Genomic DNA, 7,975 nt, shown 5'->3' with positions numbered 1-7,975 from the left:
TGCATGGGTTATCCGACCGTGTTCAGCAGGAGATCTACCTCCTCGAGCTGCCCCCTACTCTCAACAAACTTATTGACCTGGCGTTGCGAGTAGACGCCAGGTTTAATCATCTGGGCCGCCAACACAGCCCTTCCAGGTCTCACATCTCTCCTGGTAGGGGGCGCTTGAGTCGAGAGAACACGGTCGGTTCTGTTGATGATCACGAGCCCATGCAGGTGGGTAGAGCTCGGCTGTCCCGGAGGGAGAGGGAACGGAGGAGGTCCCAGGGACTTTGTCTATACTGTGGAGGCTCTGATCATAACACCTACTCATGCCCGGTAAAAGAGCCAGCCCGATAGTAAAATCTGAGGCTACTATCGGGTGGGATCTCCGCTGAGAAGTCCTCACCTACATCATCGACCATCCTTCCGGTGAGACTGCGGTGGAGGAATCAACATCATGAATGTCAAGCCCTTCTGGACTCTGGAACCGAAGGAAATTTCATTGATTCCTCACTTGCACATCACCTGAACATTCCTGTCCTTCCTGTGTCTCTCCCCATCCATGTCACTGCACTCAATGGCCAGGAACTGCCTCACGTCACACACCATACAGAACCCATCACACTCATCACATCTGGAAACCATCAAGAAACCATATCCTTTTTTCTCATGGACTCCCCTGTTGCTCCCATTGTTTTAGGTCACCCCTGGTTGTTCAAACATAATCCACGAGTGGAATGGGGTTCCAACACTGTCACATTGTGCAGTTAAAGTTGTCATGAGTCTTGTCTGGTTTCTGCTTGTCCCGTTGTTCCTGTTTCTGTCTTTCAGAAGGAGACCATGGTTTTGTCCTTTGAAGGAAGTGTTCAGTAAGTCCCGAGCTGCTTCTCTTCCTCCGCATCGTCCCTACGACTGTGCCATAGACTTAGTGTCAGGTAAATCTCCGCCTAAAGGCAAGTTATACTCTCTTTCTATTCCTGAGAGGGAGGCCATGGAGAAATAAATTTCTGATTCCTTAGCCTCTGGCTTCATCTGTCCTTCCTCTTCTCCAGCGGGGGCGGGGTTCTTTTTTGTGGGTAAGTAGGATGGTTTGTTGCGACCATGTATTGATTACCGAGAGTTGAACAACATTACGATTAAGAACAGTTATCCTTTACCACTCATGTCTTCAGCTTTCAAGAGGTTGCAGGGAGCATCTATATTCACAAAATTGGATTTACGTAATGCTTATCATTTTGGTCCGCATCAGGAAGAGGGATGAATGGAAAACTGCCTTTAAAACCCCTAGAGGGCACTTTGAGTATTTGGTGATGCCGTTCGGGCTCTCCAACTCGTGAATGACGTGTGAGAGAAATGGTAGATCAGTTTATATATGTTTACCTGGATGACATACTGATTTTTTCTTCATCTCTTCAGGAACACGTTCAACACGTCAGACGAGTGCTCCAGAGGTTACTAGAGAATGGGCTTTTTGTCAAGGTGGAGAAGTGCGTATTTCATGCACAGTCGGTCCCCTTCCTAGGGTATATCGTTTCGTCTGAGGGAATACGTATGGACCCTGACAAAGTTAAGGCTGTGATAGATTGGCCATCTCCAGACTCCCGTAAGGAGGTTCGCCAATTTCTATCGTCGTTTCATCCGTAATTTCAGTCAACTAGCCTTACCTCTAACAGCCTTGACCTCTCCCAGTACTCCGTTCAGGTGGTCGGACGCAGCTGAGGCTGCATTCACTAACCTCAAGAACCGCTTAGTTTCGGCTCCCATCCTTGTGGCCCCTGATCCCACACAGCAGTTCGTGGTGGAGGCCGACGTGCTGCTTCAGACGATAAGGTACACCCTTGCGAGTTTTTTTCACATCGATTATCTCCTGCCGAACGTAATTATGACATTGGCAATAGAGAGTTGCTTATTTGTGCTGGAGGGCTTAAGGTCCGAAGTTGTCCAATGGGGTCATTGTTCTAACATGGCTTTTCACCCAGGGATAAGTAGAACTAATGGTTTGGTTAGACAACGATTCTGGTGGCCACGTATGGCTCGCGATTTCCGCGATTTTGTTTTGGCTTGCTCAGTTTGCGCCAGTGGTAAGTCATCTAACTGACCTCCTGATGGGCTTCTTCAACCGCTGTCTGTCCCTTCGAGACCCTGGTCCCATATCGCTCTAGATTTTGTTACCGCCCTCCCGCCCTCTAATAGCATGACGGTGGTTTTGACCGTAGTGGACCGGTTCTCGAAGGTGGCACATTTCATTCCCTTGCCCAAATTACAGACAGCCAAGGAGACAGTGGTTACTGTTTTAGATCACGTCTTTCAACTTCATGGCCTCCCGGTAGACGTGGTTTCAGACAGGGGATCTCAGTTTATATCCAAATTTTGGAAAGAGTTTTGCAAATTATTAGGAGCGAGCAATCTGAGCGAGCCAACCAAGATTTAGAGAGGACGTTGAGATATTTGGTTTCCAAGAATCCTTCTTCCTGGAGTCAACAACTCTCTATGGTGGAGTACACCCACAATTCGTTGCCAGTGTCAGCTACGGGCCTCTCTCCGTTTCAGTGTAGTGTAGGGTACCAGCCACCAGCGTTTCCCAGTCTGGAATCTGAAGTCGCGGTCCCCTCCGCTCACGCGTTTGTCCAGAGGTGCCACCGCACCTGGACCAGAGCCCGTGAGACTCTGCTCCGTGTGAGGGAGCGCACTAAGGCCAAGGCCGATCGCCACCGGTCAAAACCTCCCGTCTACGTCGTGGGTCAAAGAGTGTGGCTTTCTCCCAGTAACATTCCCTTGCGATCCGTTTCTAATAAATTAGCTCCTAAATGTATCGGCCCGTTCACTATCACCAAGATCATTAGTCCGGTGACAGTCTGCCTCAAACTACCTCCTGCGTACAAGAGGATACACCCCGCCTTTCATGTGTCCAAAATTAAACCCGTGTTTTATGCACGTATTAATCCGCCTACTCGGGTTCCCCCGCCGCCGCGTCTCGTAGATGGGGAACCGACATATTTGGTTAATCGTTTTCTGGACTCGGAGGGGAAGAGGATTACAGTATCTGGTGGACTGGGAAGGTTACGGTCCGGAGGAGAGGAGTTGGGTACCTGCTAGGGACATATTGGATCACTCCCTTATTGATGAATACAATCAGCAGGTAGGCCCTTCTGGGAACTCTGGGTACTGTCACGGTTGGTAAACCGTGATCTCGGGATGTTTACACTTTGTGGTGAATTCTGTGTGTTCCGTGTCTGCACTAATTAGTTGTGTGTGTCTCCGTTAATTGTATCAGCAACAGCTACCACTCATTACTCAGCCACTATATAATGGCTTGTCTCACGTCTTCTGTTTGTGAGATCCTTGTTTAATGTTGATGTGTTTACCCTGTTCGTATGGCTCTCCGTGTTGTTTGCGTTTGGATGTCTGTGTTTCCCTAGAACCTCATCACTCTTCGCACGTTCACTCAGCCACGGACACTTACCTTCGGCTCTATTCCCCACAGTTCCTATGCCACCTTCTCCTGCTGCCTCACGCCGTCGTCATTCGGATTACCCACCTTCTCTCCACCATCAGCTGGACTTCTCACCGCTTCACCATTCCCTCGGAGTATCGCTGTCTCATCGTCATTGTTTGTTTATGTACAGTATTGTTCAAAATAATAGCAGTACAATGTGACTAACCAGAATAATCAAGGTTTTTCGTATTTTTTTTATTGCTACGTGGCAAACAAGTTACCAGTAGGTTCAGTAGATTCTCAGAAAACAAATGAGACCCAGCATTCATGATATGCACGCTCTTAAGGCTGTGCAATTGGGCAATTAGTTGAATTAGTTGAAAGGGGTGTGTTCAAAAAAATAGCAGTGTGGCATTCAATCACTGAGGTCATCAATTTTGTGAAGAAACAGGTGTGAATCAGGTGGCCCCTATTTAAGGATTAAGCCAACACTTGTTGAACATGCATTTGAAAGCTGAGGAAAATGGGTCGTTCAAGACATTGTTCAGAAGAACAGCGTACTTTTATTAAAAAGTTGATTAGAGAGGGGAAAACCTATAAAGAGGTGCAAAAAATGATAGGCTGTTCAGCTAAAATGATCTCCAATGCCTTAAAATGGAGAGCAAAACCAGAGAGACGTGGAAGAAAACGGAAGACAACCATCAAAATGGATAGAAGAATAACCAGAATGGCAAAGGCTCAGCCAATGATCACCTCCAGGATGATCAAAGACAGTCTGGAGTTACCTGTAAGTACTGTGACAGTTAGAAGACGTCTGTGTGAAGCTAATCTATTTTCAAGAATCCCCCGCAAAGTCCCTCTGTTAAAAAAAAGGCATGTGCAGAAGAGGTTACAATTTGCCAAAGAACACATCAACTGGCCTAAAGAGAAATGGAGGAGCATTTTGTGGACTGATGAGAGTAAAATTGTTCTTTTTGGGTCCAAGGGCCACAGGCAGTTTGTGAGACGACCCCCAAACTCTGAATTCAAGCCACAGTACACAGTGAAGACAGTGAAGCATGGAGGTGCAAGCATCATGATATGGGCATGTTTCTCCTACTATGGTGTTGGGCCTATTTATCGCATACCAGGGATCATGGATCAGTTTGCATATGTTAAAATACTTGAAGAGGTCATGTTGCCCTATGCTGAAGAGGACATGCCCTTGAAATGGTTGTTTCAACAAGACAATGACCCAAAACACACTAGTAAACGGGCAAAGTTTTGGTTCCAAACCAACAGAATTAATGTTATGGAGTGGCCAGCCCAATCTCCAGACCTTAATCCAATTGAGAACTTGTGGGGTGATATCAAAAATGCTGTTTCTGAAGCAAAACCAAGAAATGTGAATGAATTGTGGAATGTTGTTAAAGAATCATGGAGTGGAATAACAGCTGAGAGGTGCCACAATTCGGTTGACTCCATGCCACACAGATGTCAAGCAGTTTTAAAAAACTGTGGTCATACAACTAAATATTAGTTTAGTGATTCACAGGATTGCTAAATCCCAGAAAAAAAAAATGTTTGTACAAAATAGTTTTGAGTTTGTACAGTCAAAGGTAGACACTGCTATTTTTTTGAACACACCCCTTTCAACTAATTGCCCAATTGCACAGCCTTAAGAGCGTGCATATCATGAATGCTGGGTCTTGTTTGTTTTCTGACAATCTACTGAACCTACTGGTAACTTGTTTGCCACGTAGCAATAAAAAATATACTAAAAACCTTGATTATTCTGGTTAGTCACATTGTACTGCTATTATTTTGAACAATACTGTACCAACGCTATATCTTCTCATTAAATCAGTAAACTTGCATCTGCTTCCAGACTGTCCTTTCACCACCCGTCACAATGGCCTTCTCTATTACTTACAATCCAGATGGGACATAAAGTATGGAGGTAAATCTTGTAAAATGCACACATGCACTGTCAAATCGAAAGTATAGCAGGATGGTTTGAGAGATTTCACATAATGAATTTTCACACGTCTTGGGATCATTTGTGGTTGCTAGACTGGAGGTCAGGTGTTTCATGTATCAGGAGAGCTGCAGATGGAGGGGGACGTGACCTACCTGTGGTGCTCTGTCAGTGGAGTGCTGTCCCGACCCAAACTAGTCATCCTGAACATCACCGTACACATCTTTTCAGAGGTGGGTTTCTTCGCACCTTCTATTACACTTCAGCATCAATGTCGAGAATATTCATGATCTTTTGTGTTTGTTTAGGAGGGAAGTGCTCAGGTTCCTAAGTTCCTGGCTGGTGTTAGTGGCTCCGGTGCACAGAGTGGCGCTGTTGCAAACATTGACAGGCACTATCGAAAAGGTATTTAAGGGATCTTATATATAATTTCCATTTGTCAGTCTATTGTTCATTATCTGGCTCGGCTCAGTGTTCATCACAGCAGTTCAGTCAATGTACTGTTTGAGTACATTAATTTCTCCGGGATATTGGTTTGTTTGAACTCAGAGGGAGTGTCAGCCACATTATAAAAGTTAACATCTTAAGTCATTTGTGAATTAATGCATATTATAGATGCGAACCGTTTAAAACGATTCAGTTCGATTTGGTGAACTGAATGATTCGTTCGCGAACCGGATATCCATACTGCTTTTATTTGAACTCTCTCTCACAACAGACACGGAAGAGAAGACAATGCTGTATTAAGTCGTCGTTTTTGCTATTTTTGGACCAAAATGTATTTTCGATGCTTCAAAAAATTCCAACGGACCCTCTGATGTCCACTGGACTACTTTGATGATGTTTTTCTTACCTTTCTGTACATGGACAGTATACCGTACACACAGCTTCAATGGAGGGACTGAGAGCTCTCTGACTAAATCTAAAATATCTTAAACTGTGCTCCGAAGATAAAAGGAGGCCTTACATGTTTGGAACAGCATAAGGGTGAGTTATTAATTATTAATAATTCATTTTTGGGCGAACTAACCCTTTAAGTTCGGTCATCCAACACACGTGAGTGACTGCTCGCTCGCACCAACAGGAGGAAAATGGGTAAGTGTTACTCTCTACACTGCTCTCAGCCTGAGGGATTCCTACTCTTTCAGTCATCGAGGAGACATGGAAAACAGTGCATACCGCAGGAACGGTATAATGGAAAATATTAGTGGTTTTGAAGCCGTGACATTTTCAAATTGAGGTGTACCTTGAAACCGGTAATCAGCCCATTACTACTTTAGAGTTAACTATCAATCAATCACCTTTATTTATATAGTGCTTTAAACAAAATACATTGCGTCAAAGCACTGAACAACATTCATTTGGAAAACAGTGTCTCAATAATGCAAAATGATAGTTACAGGCAGTTCATCATTGAATTCAGTTATGTCATCTCTGTTCAGTTGAAATAGTGTCTGTTTTTACTTGCAATCAAGTCAATGATATCGCTGTAGATGAAGTGACCCCAACTAAGCAAGCCAGAGGCGACAGCGGCAAGGAACCGAAACTCCATCGGTGACAGAATGGAGAAAAAAACCTTGGGAGAAACCAGGCTCAGTTGGGGGGTCAGTTCTCCTCTGACCAGACGAAAACCAGTAGTTCAATTCCAGGCTGCAGCAAAGTCAGATTGTGCAGAAGAATCATCTGTTTCCTGTGGTCTTGTCCCGGTGGTCGTCTGAGACAAGGTCTTTACAGGGGATCTGTATCTGGGGCTCTAGTTGTCCTGGTCTCCGATGTCTTTCAGGGCAGTAGAGGTCCTTTCTAGGTGCTGATCCACCATCTGGTCTGGATACGTACTGGATCCGGGTGACTGCAGTGACCCTCTGATCTGGACACAGACTGGATCTCGTGGCCACGGTGACCTCGGAACAAGAGAGAAACAGACAAATATTAGCGTAGATGCCATTCTTCTAATGATGTAGAAAGTATGGTGTTATGTGAAGTGTTTCCGGTTCCGGTTTACCTAATTAATGCAGCCTAAAAACCCTTTAACGGATTTGGATATTAAAAGCATATTAGTATGTTATGTGTATGCCAGGTTAAAGAGATGGGTCTTTAATCTAGATTTAAACTGCAAGAGTGTGTCTGCCTCCCGAACAATGTTAGGTAGGTTATTCCAGAGTTTAGGCGCCAAATAGGAAAAGGATCTGCCGCCCGCAGTTGATTTTGATATTCTAGGTATTATCAAATTGCCTGAGTTTTGAGAACGTAGCGGACGTAGAGGAGTATAATGTAAAAGGAGCTCATTCAAATACCTAGGTGCTAAACCATTCAGGGCTTTATAAGTAATAAGCAATATTTTAAAATCTATACGATGTTTGATAGGGAGTCAGTGCAGTGTGGACAGGACCGGGCTAATATGGTCATACTTCCTGGTTCTAGTAAGAACTCTTGCTGCTGCATTTTGGACTAGCTGTAGTTTGTTTACCAAGCGTGCAGAACAACCACCCAATAAAGCATTACAATAGTCTAACCTTGAAGTCATAAATGCATGGATTAACATTTCTGCATTTGACATTGAGAGCATAGGCCGTAATTTAGATATATTTCTGAGATGGAAAA

The sequence above is a fragment of the Carassius gibelio genome, chromosome A22 (assembly GCF_023724105.1).
Source record: "Carassius gibelio isolate Cgi1373 ecotype wild population from Czech Republic chromosome A22, carGib1.2-hapl.c, whole genome shotgun sequence".
Taxonomy (NCBI): Eukaryota; Metazoa; Chordata; class Actinopteri; order Cypriniformes; family Cyprinidae; genus Carassius; species Carassius gibelio.
The sequence above is the reverse complement of the archived record's forward strand: the minus strand, read 5'-3'. Positions refer to the sequence as shown.